Here is a 17,786-nt window from a genome sequence, read left to right on the forward strand (position 1 = left end):
AATTGTGGTTGTAAATTTTAATTGCAATTTGGATATTTTTTAAATTTTAATAAAATTTGCGGTTTTTATCTTATTAAAAAAATTGAAATTATAAATTTCATTATATGTCACATATTTTTATTTGTTTATCTAAGTAAAATATATTTAAGAAAACTTGTGATTTGAAATTATCCATAATTTCTTATTTCATAAATTATAAACTTTTATGTAAATTTGTTCAAATTTATATATTTACAACATATCAAATACAAACCCTTAAATGGAATGAAGATCAAAAACTTTGTTATTAGTTCTTTTACTATACAAAAGTTATAAATTTAGTATATATATTATAATTTAGTTAAATTTAACTTTTTATTTTCTAAAAATTTTAATCCGAGTTAAACAATAAAATGAAAATATAACTAAAGTATGGAGATTTAAAATGAAAAAAAAATTAAAATAAAAAAATAATTTACAACTTACGCATATTACAAGAACACAAAGCAAACACTTGCCAACACGTCACCTACCAATTCTCTGCATTTTGATTGACGGTTACCCTTCTACAACCGGTCAACGGAAAACTAAACATGGGTTGCTGTTGTTATCTCTTTATGTATCCCAATTCACTTACCTTCCTTGGCTTCTTCATACTTCTATTCACTAAACCCTCCTCCGCTACAGCAAAAGGAAGAGGAAGCTCATCTGATTCAGTCGCTTCGCCGGCTTTACCCTTCTTCGTTCCGATACAAAGTAAGTCGTTAACCGCAAACACCGAGCGTCACTTTTTCGATTGTCTGAGAAGCAGCCAAAGGTGGTTTTGGTTTTAATATGTGCTACTGTTATGTTCTGTAACATTATAGGATACAAATGTAACTTGGTTAATTTGCAGTATGCATGGATTTATGTTCGAAAAATGAAAATTTTGTTTGAATAACACGTTGATCCGTCCTGGTCCGAGGTGTTTTACAGATCGAATCATGAGCGAGGAACTCGATAAACCTTTGCTGGATTCCGAGAACTTCAACCGGGGAGGGATCGATTTGGTTACTTCATATACTTTTACAACCAGAGCAGATACTGCAGATTTCCAGTACTTCCAAATCATATTTGTTTTCAATAGGAACGCTTACCTTTACATGAAGTTTTCGAGCAACTGAGAACGTCCCAAAGAGGACTTACATCTGAAGATGCTGAAGTTCGAGTACATATATTCGGTCCGAATAAGCTCTAGGAGAAGCCGGTAAGACATTAACCGGTGCCAACTGAATACTCGATTGATTTCGAGTTATACTTTTAGACGAGTAAAATCCCAAAACAATAAGCTACTTGAAAGAGTTGAATTCTTTTCTTTGATGAATTTTTCTTATGGTCCTGAGCTGGAAAAAAAAAAGACAATCTACTGTAGGTATTGACACAGTTTTCATGCACTAATCCTTCCATTATCGTAAGTTCGATCGACAGAGAACATCGATAGAAAATGGTGAGTACAAAGCTAGTGGTATACAATGTGCTGAGAAGATTCCTAGTCGGAGGACATCCGAATACCACGAAACTTTCCGAGTCTTATGGAGTTGACATAATTTGTTATACAATGTGCTGATATACCAGGAATTAACAATCCTAGTAGCCTGATAAATATGGAGAACCATCCTTCCTTGTACTCAGGGCCATAGGCGTATCCCATGGCCAAACTTGTCATTAACTCCTAAACCGCAGTGAGATACACTGGGATTATATGCGTTATCCCAAAGTAATTCTTATTCGGCTCCTCGTCCATTCTCTTTAAACAGAAAAAAAATAAAACACGAAATTAACTCGATACGATGAAAGTAGGAGGACGAAACAGTATTTGTCAATGAGCATGGAAGTGACATATGTGTAGATTATACCTGCTCGATATAGCAGCTGTTGTAGTAAAGGCACACCCCGAAATGCTTATACAAGAAGGTTTTATCATCGTAAGGCAACCTGGGCACCAAATCATTGTAGTAAACGACTCTGAAATACTTGGGGACCGGGTGATCTAAATGAGCTTCCACGAACCTCCCGATCTGCCTGTTACCGATCCTCGGCTGTCCAAAAGTGTATACCCCGAGCAACTTTTGGAGTAACTCCGTCTCCTCGTGCAGCACGAGAACAGTAGGAAACAAAATCGCGAGAGCCCCTCCTAAGCTATGCCCGGTGACTATATATTTTAGCATTCTTGTGCTCTTCTAACAAGGTCTTGAACTTTTCTCTCACCGTATAGTACGCGGTCTTATCCACCATTTCCAGTGGGATGCCCTTTTTACCGATCCCAGCAGATCGTTCGGAAAAGCTGTGCTTTGTGCTCCTCTTCTGAAGATGATGATAGAAGTAAGTGGTATCTTCTCTATTACCCAAACCTAATGCCTCTAGAAATCCCATATGAAGCTTTCCTAAATTCGGAATTTCGTACCAAGAGTAGTCGAAATCAGTACTCCAATCATCGGCATCGAAAAGATCCGTGCCACGGAAGCTGATCAATATCAGATTCGCATCCTTCGGCTTGTCACATAACAGAAAAACTTGAGTGGATTTTTCCTTTTGGTAATCTATGAAACGGAATTCGAGTTAATACACCATTCACAACATATTCCGAGCAACATTCAGTATGCGTCTATTACCGTCCCAGCAGTCGTAGAAGTCCACAAAGTGCATCTGCGTATGTTTAGACAACATCGATTTCGTATCAACGATCACCGGAAAACGTAAAAAACACAAATTCAGGTCCGAGAAGAGCGGTACAGTAGCTTACCTTTCAACAATTATCAACAACATTCCTTACAACCTCGGCGTTTCCATACGCTAGCTTGGAAGCCATCAAACAGAGGTCCATCGTTGCTCGGTTATCGAATTCGGCATTCGTGATTCCCTCCCCTGGAGCAGAATTATGCAAATCTTGCACCAACTTTTTGCCTTGCTAAAGGTCCATACTCGGATCTCTGTGTCCAATGGTACTAATAAAAGTCTCAGTGCCTTTCTTCGGTATAACTTCATCTCCTGCAACCCAGTCATCTCAGTAGCTAAAAAATTCTGGGTTCTCTGTGTTTCAAACAAATACTCAGTTACGAAAAAAAAAACATTTACTTTTATGATACGTAAAATCAAACACAATCACTGAAACTACGCATGTACGTCACTGAAAGAGGAGGGGAATTCAAGTAGACAATTTACCCTGAAGATTATTGAACAAGTGATAACCGTCGTTTTGCTATCAAAATAATTTCGTTTCTTTAATAAATAGAAAGGAAAGAAGTATAGAGAAACATGGTCGATCCACAGGGACTGTGATATTTATAATTTAATAAAATTATTTCTTGATTTTAAAGAAAGATAATTTCAGATTAAATTGAAAAGATAGAATAAAATAAAATAAAAAAAGAAAAAATAATAAAATAATAAATAATGATTTTAAAAATAGTAATCAAGATAAAATGGGTTTTAAATTATTTAAAGAAGTATGATGAGATAAAAATTAAATAAACAAATAAATAAAATAAATAAATAAATTGGGATAAAAAAAACTTATAGTGAAAGCAACCTCAGACTTTACCTTTGTCTCAAATTCCTCGGATCATCGAAACAGATTTTTACTTCAAGATTCACGTCGGCCTACAAGGACAATTTTTCGTTGCAAACTCGGATTTTGTAATTTCAACAATAACTGATTTCGATCTCAGTTTCTTCTTAGCAAACAATTTTGCTAAGTGTGTCTCGGGAAATTGAATAAGCAAATCCTTCTTCAAACGTTAACCATAACAATATCCAAACCAATGTTGAAATCGTTTTGATTTGAAAAGTAACTCAGAAAACAGAGAGAAAATCCGAAGCGATTTAAGTACCTTACAATTCTCACGTTTGGAATTAAGCCTTCGCTTTAGTCTTCGGCTTGAAAGAAAATTAGCTAAGCATGGCCAAAGCCATACTTAGCATAATCGAAAAGCATGCGAAAAATAGAGAGAAAGCTAGATAAAAAAGAATATTTTATTCTCAGATGAGAAATATATCTTTCTAGGCGAACCCTGAGAGGATATTTATAGCCTTCAAATTCTTAAAAACAAGCTAAAGAAAATAACATCTTAAATCCTAATTAAAACACTTAAAACTATTTAAACTAATTTACCTAAAACAAAGATAAATTAAATATTATTTAAATAATATCATAAATCCTAATTGAAATACTAAAACCTATTTAAACTAAAATACAAAGATAAAATATAATGTTTAAAATATTATCCTAAACTTGAGTTTAATTCAAATCTGAATTCCAAAACGCGAGGCCAATCCATTCGTGCTTCTAGAAACGCTGACTGGATCTTCTAGAAACTGCCATGTCAACTGTGTCATGCATAGAGTCGTGCTCATATCTTCAGCCGTGACCAAATAATAAAAAATTGCATAATGCCTTCCTTTTAGTACAATTTTCAGAATCTTACGTCCTGCACAGAAAATGAATTAAAATGAACAAATAAGCCACAAAAATCAATGATTAAGGAGTAATTTAAAAGTAAAATATTAACTAAATTAAACACTTATCAAATCCTCTCACTTATTCAATGCTTGTCCTCAAGCATTCATCAATTAATACATCAAAATCACAAGTTGTCATCTTCAATTTCAATTTATTCCTCAAACTTACAATCGAATTAAGTCTATGACATTTGCCGAATTCAAGTTACAATCAAGCAAAGACATAACCAAAAAAATTTAAAGTAAGCAATATATCCCAATTAATTGCCAATTTCAATGAAATATGACTCAATACCTCACAAAGATTCACACATATCCACTCAAAGTGTTTGGGGTAAATAAAATAGCTCAAACCGAAACTAACCAAAATATTACCATAGACTTGGAATCCAATCAAGTCTCTACTACTAAAAATGAACATAATGCAATAATCAAGGGGTCTTAAACAAGGTGTAATAGGGCTTAGGTTATGGTAGGAAAAAGGCCAAAAAGAAAGGTTTAAATACCGAAAAAGATATCAAAATAATTAAGAACAATCTACGAATTAACATGAAGCGCAATGAAGAACAAAACAAGGAAAAAAAGAATAGATGAAAGACAATTGAAACGATCAATTTTTCCTTCCCTTTTTTTGGAACAAGGGTCTGTTTTTTTTTTGCTGTTTGAAATAGTGAACATCTTGTTTTTTTGGATTTTTTTTCGAAACAATGATTTTTTTCATTTTTTTCCGTGGAACAAGAATGATACAAGATCTCAAGTCTCGACAAGGGTGTAAAAAGATAGGAAAATAAAAAGAAAGGCTTCGGGTTTAATTATAAGGTGTAAAACAAAGAAAGGGAAATAGACTCAAATTTGGTTCACTAGTGGATATATAAACAGGTAGGATTTTTGGGAAAAGTGGGTTTATCCTAGGTGCCCCTATCACATTAAAACATTATGTTCAACATGTAGTCTCGATATGAATTGTGATTACAAGTTCTAGAACATCCTAATTAGTTCGGCACACACAAGTTAAACAATGAGCAAGAAAAAAAATGTATGCTCGTTAGGCCTAAATCTCACAAGAAAAATTTATGTGCATTGAGTCAAGTTCATCTTTATCGACAAAATCATGAAATCATACTCAACAAAAATTCACTAGTTATATCAATCACCAATCATGCAAATTAAATTCGATCAAAAACATGATCATAATCCAAAAGGAAGCAAGAGTATAAAGCGAAATTCAAGGCTAGCAACCAACGATCCCAACATATCAACATCAGAATAACTCAATTTCAAACAATTAAACAAGCCAAGGAAAAATTTGACACATGTTTATCATTCCTCCTCACTTTATTCATTTTATCCCAAAACGTATGTCAAATTTAAAAACAAAGAGAGAGAAAATGAATACTCCCCAATCTAGTGGCGACCGCGGCCACGGCCACGGTCATGTCGAGACGAGCCTGGGCGAAGGTAAAAAATATTCGATCGAATTCGAATATGTTCAGAGAAAATAAAATAAAATAAAATAAATAAAGTATCTAATAAAATAAAATAAATGAAATGAAATAAATTTGGCTAAAAATAAAGCGAAATTAAAATGAAAATAAAACGAAATGGGTTGTCTCTCATCAAGCGCTTTTGTTTAACGTTGTTAGTTCGACGACCTAATTCAGACTACAGGTTTTAAGAGATATACTTCTTCCACTTCATACACTTTTTCCAACTGAGAATTTCGTTATAAGAAATTCTACGATTATATAGTTCTTTTATTTTCTCCTTGTAGAATTTGACATTCTCATAGGTTATTCTTTGGATCTTTTTTAACTTTGACAGCTTATCCGAAATAACCAGTGAAGTAATATTTTCTCTTAAAAAGGCACTCTTTAAGTTTGTTGACATTTGTTTCAGTTCTATCTTAGGTGCCTGCAAAACAGAAGGCAGAACATTAGACTTAGCAGGAATCAATTTTAGATCGGCACGACTTGAAAATATATTTTTCAACTTCCTGATTTCCTCATCATGATCTTCTAACTCCCTGCACAGATTAAAAGAAAAATTAGTTTCTACAAACTCATTTTCCAAAGGATCAATAATACCAACATAATTTATGCTCGCCACTTTGTCTGGGTGTTTCATTTTCTTATACACATCAAATTTAACGATCTCACCATTAAACTCCATGGTTAAAGTTCCACTTCTTACGTCAATCTTTGTGTGCGCAATACTTAGAAAAGGACGCCCCAATAGAATATCGGAAGAAGTGTTAGTTCGATCATTCTCCATGTCAATTACATAAAAATCAAAGGGAAATATTAAATCATTTACATATACCAGCACATTTTCCAAGAGTTCTTTCGGATAAATGACAGATCTGTCAGCAAGCTGAATTGATATTTTTGTATCCTTCAAGGGCTCATTAGTAATCATATTGTAAACAGAGATAGTCATTACATTAATAGAGGCGCCAATATCACACATGGCTTATTTTATCCCAACTTTACCAATTTTACAGGGTATTGCAAACATACATTGGTCTTTCAATTTCGGTGGTAACTTTTGTTGGAATACAGTTGAGATATGTTCTCCTAGATTTACCTTCTCATTCCGGTAAGCTTCCTCTTTGTTGTACAAAGGTCCTTAAAAAATCGGGCATATCTTGGAACCTTTTGGATAACCATAAGGAGAGGTATATTGATTTCCACCTTCCGAAATACGTCTAGTATTTCCTTTTCCTCAATTTTTTTATCCCTTTTTATTAACCTCGATTGAAAAGGTGGTGGTACGTCATAGGGAGATGGTGTTGGATCCGTTTGTACTTCGCCACTCTTCTTCTGGGATCCTGAATCTACAGTCTTCTTCCCTTTTTGTATTGCTTCATCTTTTGGAACAGGTGATGCCACTATTGTACCACTCTGAATAGTGATGGAACTGACATTCTCCCTTGGATTTACCTCGGTTTGAGAATGTAGTCTTCCTTGTAATTCAAATTTCCCCATTGTTTGAACTAGTCGGCTCACTTGTTTATCCAACTCTTGAATATGTGTCTCGGTTCGACTTTGGAACTTTTCCTGGGATGCAACCAGCTTTTTTGTGAAATTGCTAACTTTCCTATGAGTTCCTCCAATGATGAGCTTTTCGTTTGCAGTTGAGGAGGAGGCCTTGGTTGATAAGTTGATCTTTGATTTGCTGCATAGCTGAAGTTTGGGTGTTCTCGCCATCCTGAATTGTAAGTATTACTGTATGGGTTGTATTGTCTTTCTGGAGGACCTGAAAGCTCCCTACTGCATTGATTTTTGCATTGCCTCCTTCTTATATCAGCGGGCAGCAATCCGTCGGATGGTCTAGCTTTGTGCATATCCTACATGTTCTTGTTGCTCCAGATTTTCCTACAACAAGTGAATTAACTATTTCAGTTAATTTATCTAACTTATTTTCAAGAGAAAATGTACTTATCTCGTGAATCCGTCGGCTGGGTTCACTTGAAAACTGTTGAGAGTTGGCTGTCATGGTTGAAATCAATTCCCTTGCTGTTGTTGGGGTCATGTTGACTAATGCTCCTCCACTGGCGGTATCCACCATTTTCATCTCTATTGGTAAAATGCATTCATAAAAGTATTGAAGTAATGTTTGCTTACTTAATTCGTGTTGCGGACAACATGTGAAAAGCTTATTAAATCACTCACAATAGTCATAAAGACTTTTTTCACTCTTTTGTTGAATGGAAAGAATGCTCCTTCGTGACTCGCTTGCTTTAGCCGCTGAAAAGAACATGTCAAGAAAAATTCGATTCATGTCAGCCCATGAATTAACTGAATTTGGAGGTAAATAAAATAACCAATCTTTAGCCAAATCGGCTAAAGGGAAAGCTCTCAATTTAATTTGATCCTCGGTAACTCCCTGTGGTTTCATGCTAGTGCAAACCATGTGGAATTCCAACAAGTGTTTGTACGGATCTTCAGTGAGAAAGCCGTGAAAAGTGGGAAGAAGATGAATGAGTTCCGTCTTTAATTGAAACAGAGTCCCGCCACTAGGAAAATTGATGCATAATGGCGTCTGAGTGACAGGAGTTGTGGTTAGTTCTCGGATTGTTTGTTCTTCTTCTGCCATCGGAATGTTGTATGTGTCTCCTTCAGAGTCCGAATTTGATTCTGTTTCTGATCTCTGCTCTTGTTCTTCTTCTTTTTTCTCTTTTCTCGAAGCGTTTATGCGTGGATTCTTCGTGCTTGTGCTTCGATCTCCGGATCTAGATCTACTAATTCACCTGGGTTCATTCTGGTCATAAATAAAAAACTAGAAAAACAAATTATTACTTGCCGTTAATCCCCGATAACGACGCCAATTTGATAACCGTAGTTTTGTTATCAAAATAATTTTGGCTTCTTTAATAAACAGAAAAGGAAAGTAGTATAGAGAAGTAGGGTCGATCCACAGAGACTGTGATGTTTCTGATTTAGTAAAACTCTTTCTTGATTTTAGAAGAAGATAAAATTCCAGATGAAATTGAAAAGATAGAATAAAATAAAATAAAAAAGAAAAAATAATAAAATAATAAATAATGATTTTAAAAATAATAATAAAGATAAAGGGGGTTTTAAATTATTTACAGAAGTATAATGAAATAAAAATTAAATAAACAAATAAATAAAATAAATAAATTGGGATAAATAAAACTTATAGTGAAAACAACCTCATACTTTAGTTTTGCCTCAAATTCCTTGGATCATCGAAACATATTTTTACTTCAAGATTCACATCGGCTTACAAGGACAATTCTTTGCTGCCAACTCGGATTGTGTCATTTCAACAATAACTGATTCCGATCTCAGTTTTCTCTTAGCAAACAATTTTGCTAAGTGTGTTCTCGGGAAGTTGAATATGTTTCAATAAGCAAATCCTTCTTCAAACGTTAACCATAACAATATCCAAACCAATGTCGAAATCGTTTTGATTTGAAAAGTAAGCTCAGAAAACAGAGAGAAAATCTGAAGCGATTTAAGTACCTTACAATTCTCACGTTTGAAATTGAGCCTTCGCTTTAGTATTCGGAAAAATTAGCTAAGCATGGCCAAAGTCATACTTAACATAATTGAAAAGTATGAGAAAAATAGAGATAAAGCTAGATAGAAAAAGAAGATTTTATTCTCAGATGAGAAATATATCTTTCTAGGCTCACCTTGAGAGGGTATTTATAGCTTTCAAATTCCTAAAAACAAGGTAAAGAAAATAACATCTTAAATCCTAATTAAAACACTTAAAACTATTTAAACTAAAATACCTAAAACAAAGATAAAATAAAATATTATTTAAATAATATCTTAAATCCTAATTGAAATACTAAAACATATTTAAACTAAAATACAAAGATAAAATATAATGTTTAAAATATTATCCTAAACTTGAGTTTAATTCAAATCCGAACTCCATAAACGTGAGGCCAATCCATTCGTACTTCTAGAAACGCTGACTGGATCTTCTAGAAACTGTCACGTCAGACTGTGTCATGCCTAGAATCATACCCATATATTCAGTCGTGACCAAATAATAAAAAATTGTAGAATACCTTTCTTTTAGTGCAATTTTCAGAATCTTACGTCCTGCACATAAAATGAATTAAAATGAACAAATAAGGTACAAAAATCAATGATTAAGGAATAATTTAAAAGTAAAATATTAACTAAATTAAGCATTTATCAACGAGTCGAAGATGGAACCATTGTGAGAAAAAAGTTGAGGAAGAAATCAACCACATAACCGGTTAACTCCATGGGCTTGCCGAGAAAGTGAAGGATCTTGCGTGCAACGATGGAAACCAAAATGACCCACCGGTGGTCGGCGGCTTCTCCACCGGCCACCACCACCGCATCCTGGTTGGAGCTTTCCAGGAACTTAAACAAACTGTCTCTGTCACCCGACAATGAGTAGCTCAACAGGTCCCAAATCCCACCCTCGTCTGGTCTCACGATCAGGTACCTGAAAACATCATCGTCGTTCTTGTCCGGGAATTCGCTGATGCCTTCCATGGCGGTGAACTTGTGTCTGTTTCCTCGGGTTTTCTTGGAAGCTTCTGTAGTTAGAACTAAGATGTTCTTTTTTCAACAACGCTGTTGACATTAATTGACAAGTGTGGTAACGTAGGGCAGGTGTAATTTGAAGCTGACCGAACAATGCCTGAATTTAAGATTTGATTTTGAACATCGCAATCTCAAAATTATAGTCAGAAAGGATTGCACGAAACTATTAAACCACGTCGGTGTTTACTCGGAAATGCTTGTCAGGATAGAAAATAAACTGTAAGCAGTAAGAAAATTTGTTGTCATGATCATCTTTCTTATTCTCTTTTGGACAAGAAACAAGTATCGGTTACTTCGTTTAAAAAATATGTTAAATTTCCTTTGTAGTCACATATGTATTACTTAATTTCTAAGTTGGTCATTTAATTATTCCTTTTTTTTCAAAATACGCAAAACTCTTCCCGTGTAAGCACGTGGCTGGGAATTTTTGTTCAGAGGTTCCACTAGGCAAAGGCAAGAATATGCAACCTCACTTGGAGCTTGTTCTATAATGATTGTGAGGTTAACATTAAAAAAATTCAATTATTTAACAATAAATAGTGTTGGAGTTAGAAATAAACATTGAAAATGATAAGGATTTATTAAAGATTTAAATTGAAAAAAAAAGTGACAAAAGACTTATTATTAATCTTTAGATTAAAATGTACTTAAAATGTTATTATACCAAAATATTTGGGAGAGACAATAGTCTCTTCCATGCAAAGAACGGTTTCCTGTTTATCAATGGATATTTAAACATTCTTATAAATAATGTACTCAACTTATAAAAATAGCAATAGTTTCTTAATTATCAGTGACATCACTTAATTCTAATATTATTATGTCTTGAATCCGAACCGAAGCACCACCGACCATTGATGAAAGAAATTGTAGAGACACTGAGTTCTGTTTTCGAGTTGAAAGATCACATTAAACATGATGATGATCACAATATATATTTTTTAAAGTTAAGAAATCTTATGTGCCTTTTTACCTTATAAAATGGTAAGAATCATGACCGTCTCTCCCAGTAATGTATCATTTATTGGTCCCGATTTTATCGAAAACATTAAAATTTTATATAATAATTTATTAAAAGTTTTAGATCATGCGTATACGTATTTGAAGATGTACACTGATCCTTATGATGTCTTAAGATTTATCCAAGTTGAAGTAAATCCTTATGATATTTTCAGTTATTTCAACTACTCTCAAATAATTGTAATTTGACTTGTACTTATAATTTGGGTAAACTACACGTTTAATACCACAAATATCATTTTTATTTTGTTTTGGTCACTCAATTATTTATTATTTTTAAATCATACTTAATGTTTAGTATTTGTTTCATTTTGGTTACCTGCCCTAAAAAATTAACGATGATGTCGGAGTTCACCATGAGATAATATTACGTCATCATTTAAAAAATAAAAGATTATCATGTCAATAATTATGTTAACCTTTTAACCGTGAATAATCAAAATGAAAATGAAATGTAACATTATATATGATTTTTAACAAAAACAATTGAATGACCCAAATGGAACATAAATGATAGTTGTGGTACTAAATGTATAATTTACCCTATATTCTAATAGTCTTTCTCATTATTTTAGAATTCGTGAATACTTAAATGGGACAGCTTCAAACTAAAATCATAAACATAAAATAATCCAAAAAAATATGTATTTTTGGTTACTTTTCTCTGCACATCGGCTTTAGCCTATAGGGTAAAAATACATACACACGTTTTTTTTTTAAAGAAAAGGAAAGGCTAAGTAATTAGCATCAGCCTTTAATTTGTAAATTAAAGGGTAAATTACACATTTAGTACCTAAATTATCAATTTTAGTACCTAAACTTTTAATTTTTCAAAAATCATATTTCATTTTAGTATCCCGTTCAAAATTTAATATTAAGTTTTGAAAAAATTAAAAGTTTAGGTACTAAAACGGACCAAACTAATAGTTTAGGTGCTAAAGCGTTAAGTTTTTAACGACATTACTAAAATGAAACAAAAATTAAATATTAGGTATGTTTTGAAAAAATAAAAAATTAAGTACTAAAATGGATAAAAATTAATAATTTAAATACTAAATACATAATTTACCCTAAATTAAAAAAAAGCTAGGGGGCATCTTCTTTGTTTTAATCATGTAATGAGCCGCTTCGCTAGCTTCTCTTGTGATTCGAATAACTCGACGCTTTTTGGTTAAAAGAAGAAGGGAAATAATTGAGTTAGGTTTCTTTTATTAAAAGGGAATGGGCCGAGTAGATATGCCTTTGCTGTGTCTTGAAGATTGAGATTTGAGATATAGTTTTGGGCCCATATTGCCTTAAATCTCCTCGGAGAAGCCCATAATTCTATTTTTTATTATTCAATATCATTTTCAATACAATATTTAAAGTATTTTTTAATTATGAATTGTGTCTTTTATGAAAATTAAAAAAAATAGAACTAGTTACCAATAATCAATTAATTTAGTAGGGTAAGACACCTAATCCTATAAACAAAGTCAACAATCAAACCTTGATGTTTGTGAATGAAGCAAATTAAGTTGGGACAATCATACTCATAATGTGTCTTTGCAAAATCCGATCTAAAATAATCGATCAATAAATTGAACATAGGAACTTAAAGTAGCTAAATACTATTATTAAAACTTTTATTAAATAATTAATTTCAAAATTAACAGTTTAATAATTTATATATGATAAATTGGTAGTTAATGACTTAAATTTAATAATTCCTCAACAAAAATTAATAAGTTATAAAAACATTACTAGATCAAATTCATTTATGTACCAATAATTATTGTAACAAACATATAAGATTCTCTTATTCTTCAATTAATAATGAATTATTAAAATCATTGTAATAGATATATTCTTAAATTAATATGAACGAACCAAGTTACTCTCGATGGTTAAAGGGATGATCGTTATCTATAGAGATATTGGATTCGAGCATATCATACGTTAAGGGTGTTTGAACATTCAATATCGAATGGGTTGAGAATCTTTACTTTCAGGGATGGACACATGATTTTATGTTGGCGGACGTGTAACACCCCCAACCCGTACCCGACCCGGATACGAATTCGAGGTGTCACATTGACTTTTCAAAACCTTTACTCTTACAAAATCATGAAAAATTTAAATTTTCATTAAAATAAAGTGAACTAATTTACATAAGTATAATCAAAATATTACAAAATCGATTAGAGCATATGTAATTTAAACTTGATTACATGCCAACATAATTAATACAACAAATTGACATACTATTTGAATCACTTAGGATCTGATCTTCTGTAAAATGTATGATGCCTTGTTGGATCCTAACTCTGATCTTCCTGCTTTTTGGTACCTACGTGTGAAACACTCACACGCTAAGTCACAGACTTAGTGAGGCATATAGTACAATAATGCAATACCTAAGTTATGAACATGCAATCCAATCATTTCAGCATGTAATCACAATCATCATATAACTACTCAACAATAACATATATAATCATGCATTTAACGAATAACACATGTCATCTTATCATAAAGTTAATTCTTTTTATATCTTTTATGTGCCCATGTACATTACTGAGAAGGTATGCGAGTACATTGAGGTTGTGCACATATGCTGTCACCATAGCTCGTATAAATTTGCATTGAGTGCCATATAAAATTGTCCTGAAGGACCTCATATATGTCCAGAAGGACCACATATATGTTCCAAAGGACCAAATATATGTCCCAAAAGACCTCATATATGTTCCAAATTATCACATATATGTCTCGAATGACCACATAAAACCTTCAACTCTTTGCATGACAATTATACCCACAACTCTCATCTCATATAACATGAGCTTGAACATTTATATGTTTTCATATGTTCATATGGTTAACTAATTCACCACATATACATGTACTTATATACTCATATCATTTCTCATGTAATCACATATGTCCTATCTCATAATGTATATCATATGTGCATATAATCACTTATCTCATATAATATAGCTTATTTTTGTTCTCTTATGTTCATATGGATCACATAACATATATCATAACATATAAATATATGTTAATTATGCATGCACTCTTAATGATCATAACATATACATGTTCATAACTATGGAACCATGAAATCAAACAGAGGAAATAGACTTATCATAAGTCTTGTTTCCATAAAACAACGTCTATACTATGGTATGCACTCACCTTAGCCTCACTTAGTCCAATCAACTCCTGAGACTTTTATCTCTCTTGATCGTTCCTAACTCTTCGATCATTCCAGAACTTGCTTATGTTCAAGATCTACACCAATGTACATTTGTTACGGATATTATAATTCTAATCCTTATAAATCGATAACAATAACCTAAGCTAAAAGAACTACTTAATTTTAATTTCCACTTTAAGTAGTATCGGTACCCAAGGTATGGTACCGATACTTCCTTTACTGTGGTATCGATATTGTGCTATGGTATCGATACCCTTTCCCGGTTCTAGAATTCCATTTCAAAAATGGCATCGATACTTTCCTAAGGGTATCAGTACCATGGGTATCGATACTACCCCTTAGATATCGATACTCATTGAATGACATATCATATTTTTCTTATGGTATCAATACTTATTCATATAGTACCGATACCCTCATCCCAAATATAACCCTTTTCTCTTTGAAGTATCAGTATTGGATGAACAGTACCGATACCCCTTGCCCAGAATTCATCCTTTTAACTCGAAAATTCACCCATACCTACTTATACTTTCCATTTTGAACTCCTTTCATGCCATTAAACTTACTCAAACCATCTTATATTCATATAACACATCATCATCTTCAATATTTCATCATAAATCTTAAAACCAAGAATCTTACTAAATTTTCATTATGTTCTAATTTCATTTCTAACACTTTATACTTATTATTCTAACTGATGACAAGTCAAATTTAATCTCAAATTTCACTTACTAACTCCTTTCCACAATTTCACTTAACCACCTATTGTATTAAATCCTTTCTAACTCCTTCATTTTTTGGTTTTAAGAAATCTTAAGTTTTCCTTAGAAATCTTAAGTTTTCCTTAAGCTTAAGTATTATCCAAAGAACATAAACCAAGCCTAAATTTAATAAATAATCAACAAACATGACATTCACCTTTTTTTAAATGGGGTTCACGGCTAAAGGAGGAAGAAAGCTCTGGAGATCTTGATTTTTGCCTTCCATAATATCCACATGGTTTTAATATAACCATAACCAAATTTTTAATTATTTTCCTTGTTAAATGATCATTTTGCCCTTTCATTCATCATTCTTTGCTATACAGTCCTACATAAAATATTTCACTTAAGTTCTTAAACTTTTCAATTTATCTAATTTAGTCACTAAATTCTAAAATTTTACAATTTGGTCACTAACCCGGTGTTTGGGACGTTACAGGACGAACTTAAACTTAATAGAGATAACCTAAAATTATATGGGGCGAACTAAAATTATAGAGGGCGAAACATATTTTCAATTGGAAATACATAGAAAAAAATTTAAAATTTATAGTAATTTTAAATTTTCAGGGGTAACTACCCTCACCTGCTCTTCTCGGTTCATCCCTAACTATCTTATAATCATTCTTAAATTAATTAAAAAATATATCGTTAAATATAAAATATGTGGATTGACCTAGGTGGGAGTGGGCGAGAGCGACTATCCTTCCTAAAAATTTCAAATTATCATATATTTTAGATTTATATATATATTTTTTATTAAAATCTAGTTTTGCCCTTTAAAATTTTATAAATTCAAATTCACCCCCTAACTTAAGATCTCGTGTCCGTTCCTGACAAAATATTAATGTTTATTATATTATGAGTAAGGTAAAATTTAGTACTATTAATTTAAAGGTAAATTACATGCTTACTCACTGAACTTTATTCTCTCCTATTTCGCTCACCATACTTTTAATTTTGTTCAATTTTTCCTTGAACTTTATACATTAAATTTTTTGTCACTCTACCGTTAACTATCTAACGGTGCCATTAACTATCTAATGACGTTATGATGTGGATTAGATAAAAGATTTTTTAATTGTGAAAAAATAGTGTAAATTACACGTGGATTAAATAAATAATTAATTTCTTAAACATCATAATTAAGTTCCCCTGATCCTATATTACAACCCACCCTACCCTCACCCTCACCCTCCCACTCCCACTCCCACTCCCACCGTCAGCAATTTTTCCCCTTTAGCCATTGTCAATAACGACCATGAACGAAATCGAATATGGGTTATTGTCACATGAACCATAGATTGTTAGGAGCTTACCACAATGAAGACAAATCAACAAAAAATCCAAAATCAGTTAATTAAAAAGAACAAATTCTAAAGTCTCAAAAACAAGCAAGGCAGCGCCACCAACACTGTTATAACAATCGGACCATTCATCAACATGCACAAAGACAACTCAAGTGAGGCATGATACAACATACATAGAGGGTTGGAATTGTAGCACCCATTTCCGTATATGTTTCCGTACATAATTCACAGATGTCACATAACTTTTAAAACATTCCACTTTTGAAAACCCAATAAAAATTTTGTTTCTTTAGATAAAAAAATTTATAATATAGTTTATAAAACATTCTTCAAATATATATATTATCTATGTTCACTCAAACTAATAATACTAGTTCGTATTATCCATATTTAAAATAACATAAAACGATTATGTTGATCCATTACAAACTATTTTCCAAAATAGTTAAATAGAGCTAATAAGACATTCATAAGTACATGCCACTAAACTAAGTCAAAATTTCATCATATGGTGTCTTAATGATATTGTAGATATATTCCTTGATGCTTGGAGTTACTCTGTACTCTTTACTTCTAATCCTGGCTTTTACCTACATGTGAAAATCATCGCATGCTAAGTATATACTTAGTGAGGCATAACAATAAAATGAGATGTAACCAAAACATAAGTATAATATAAAATATAAAATATGAAATAAATCATATAAATCATAATAATACATAAAACTGGCTTGGTAAACCAAGTTCATTCCCATAACCTGCAAAGCAATATTTAGTATGCCCAGCATACCTACAATTCAATATTTTTCCAATTTATCCTTTTATTTGCCCAATGTATCATTCCGTGGGTTTTACACACGTAATAGAGATACGGTAATTCACAAACTCATTATGAATTACGTGGGTTGCACACATAGTGCCAATACGGTAATTCACAAACTCATTATGA

The 17,786-nt window shown here is 32.4% G+C and overlaps 1 pseudogene; it reads right to left on the bottom strand.

The window, feature by feature from the left end:
- Positions 1-1,499: 1,499 nt before the first annotated feature.
- LOC120121200 lies at positions 1,500-10,517 on the bottom strand (annotated as a pseudogene).
- Between the last annotated feature and the right edge of the window lie 7,269 nt (positions 10,518-17,786).

Source organism: Hibiscus syriacus, unplaced genomic scaffold, assembly GCF_006381635.1.
Source record: "Hibiscus syriacus cultivar Baekdansim isolate YM2019G1 unplaced genomic scaffold, ASM638163v2 tig00110365_pilon, whole genome shotgun sequence".
NCBI classification, from domain to species: Eukaryota; Viridiplantae; Streptophyta; class Magnoliopsida; order Malvales; family Malvaceae; genus Hibiscus; species Hibiscus syriacus.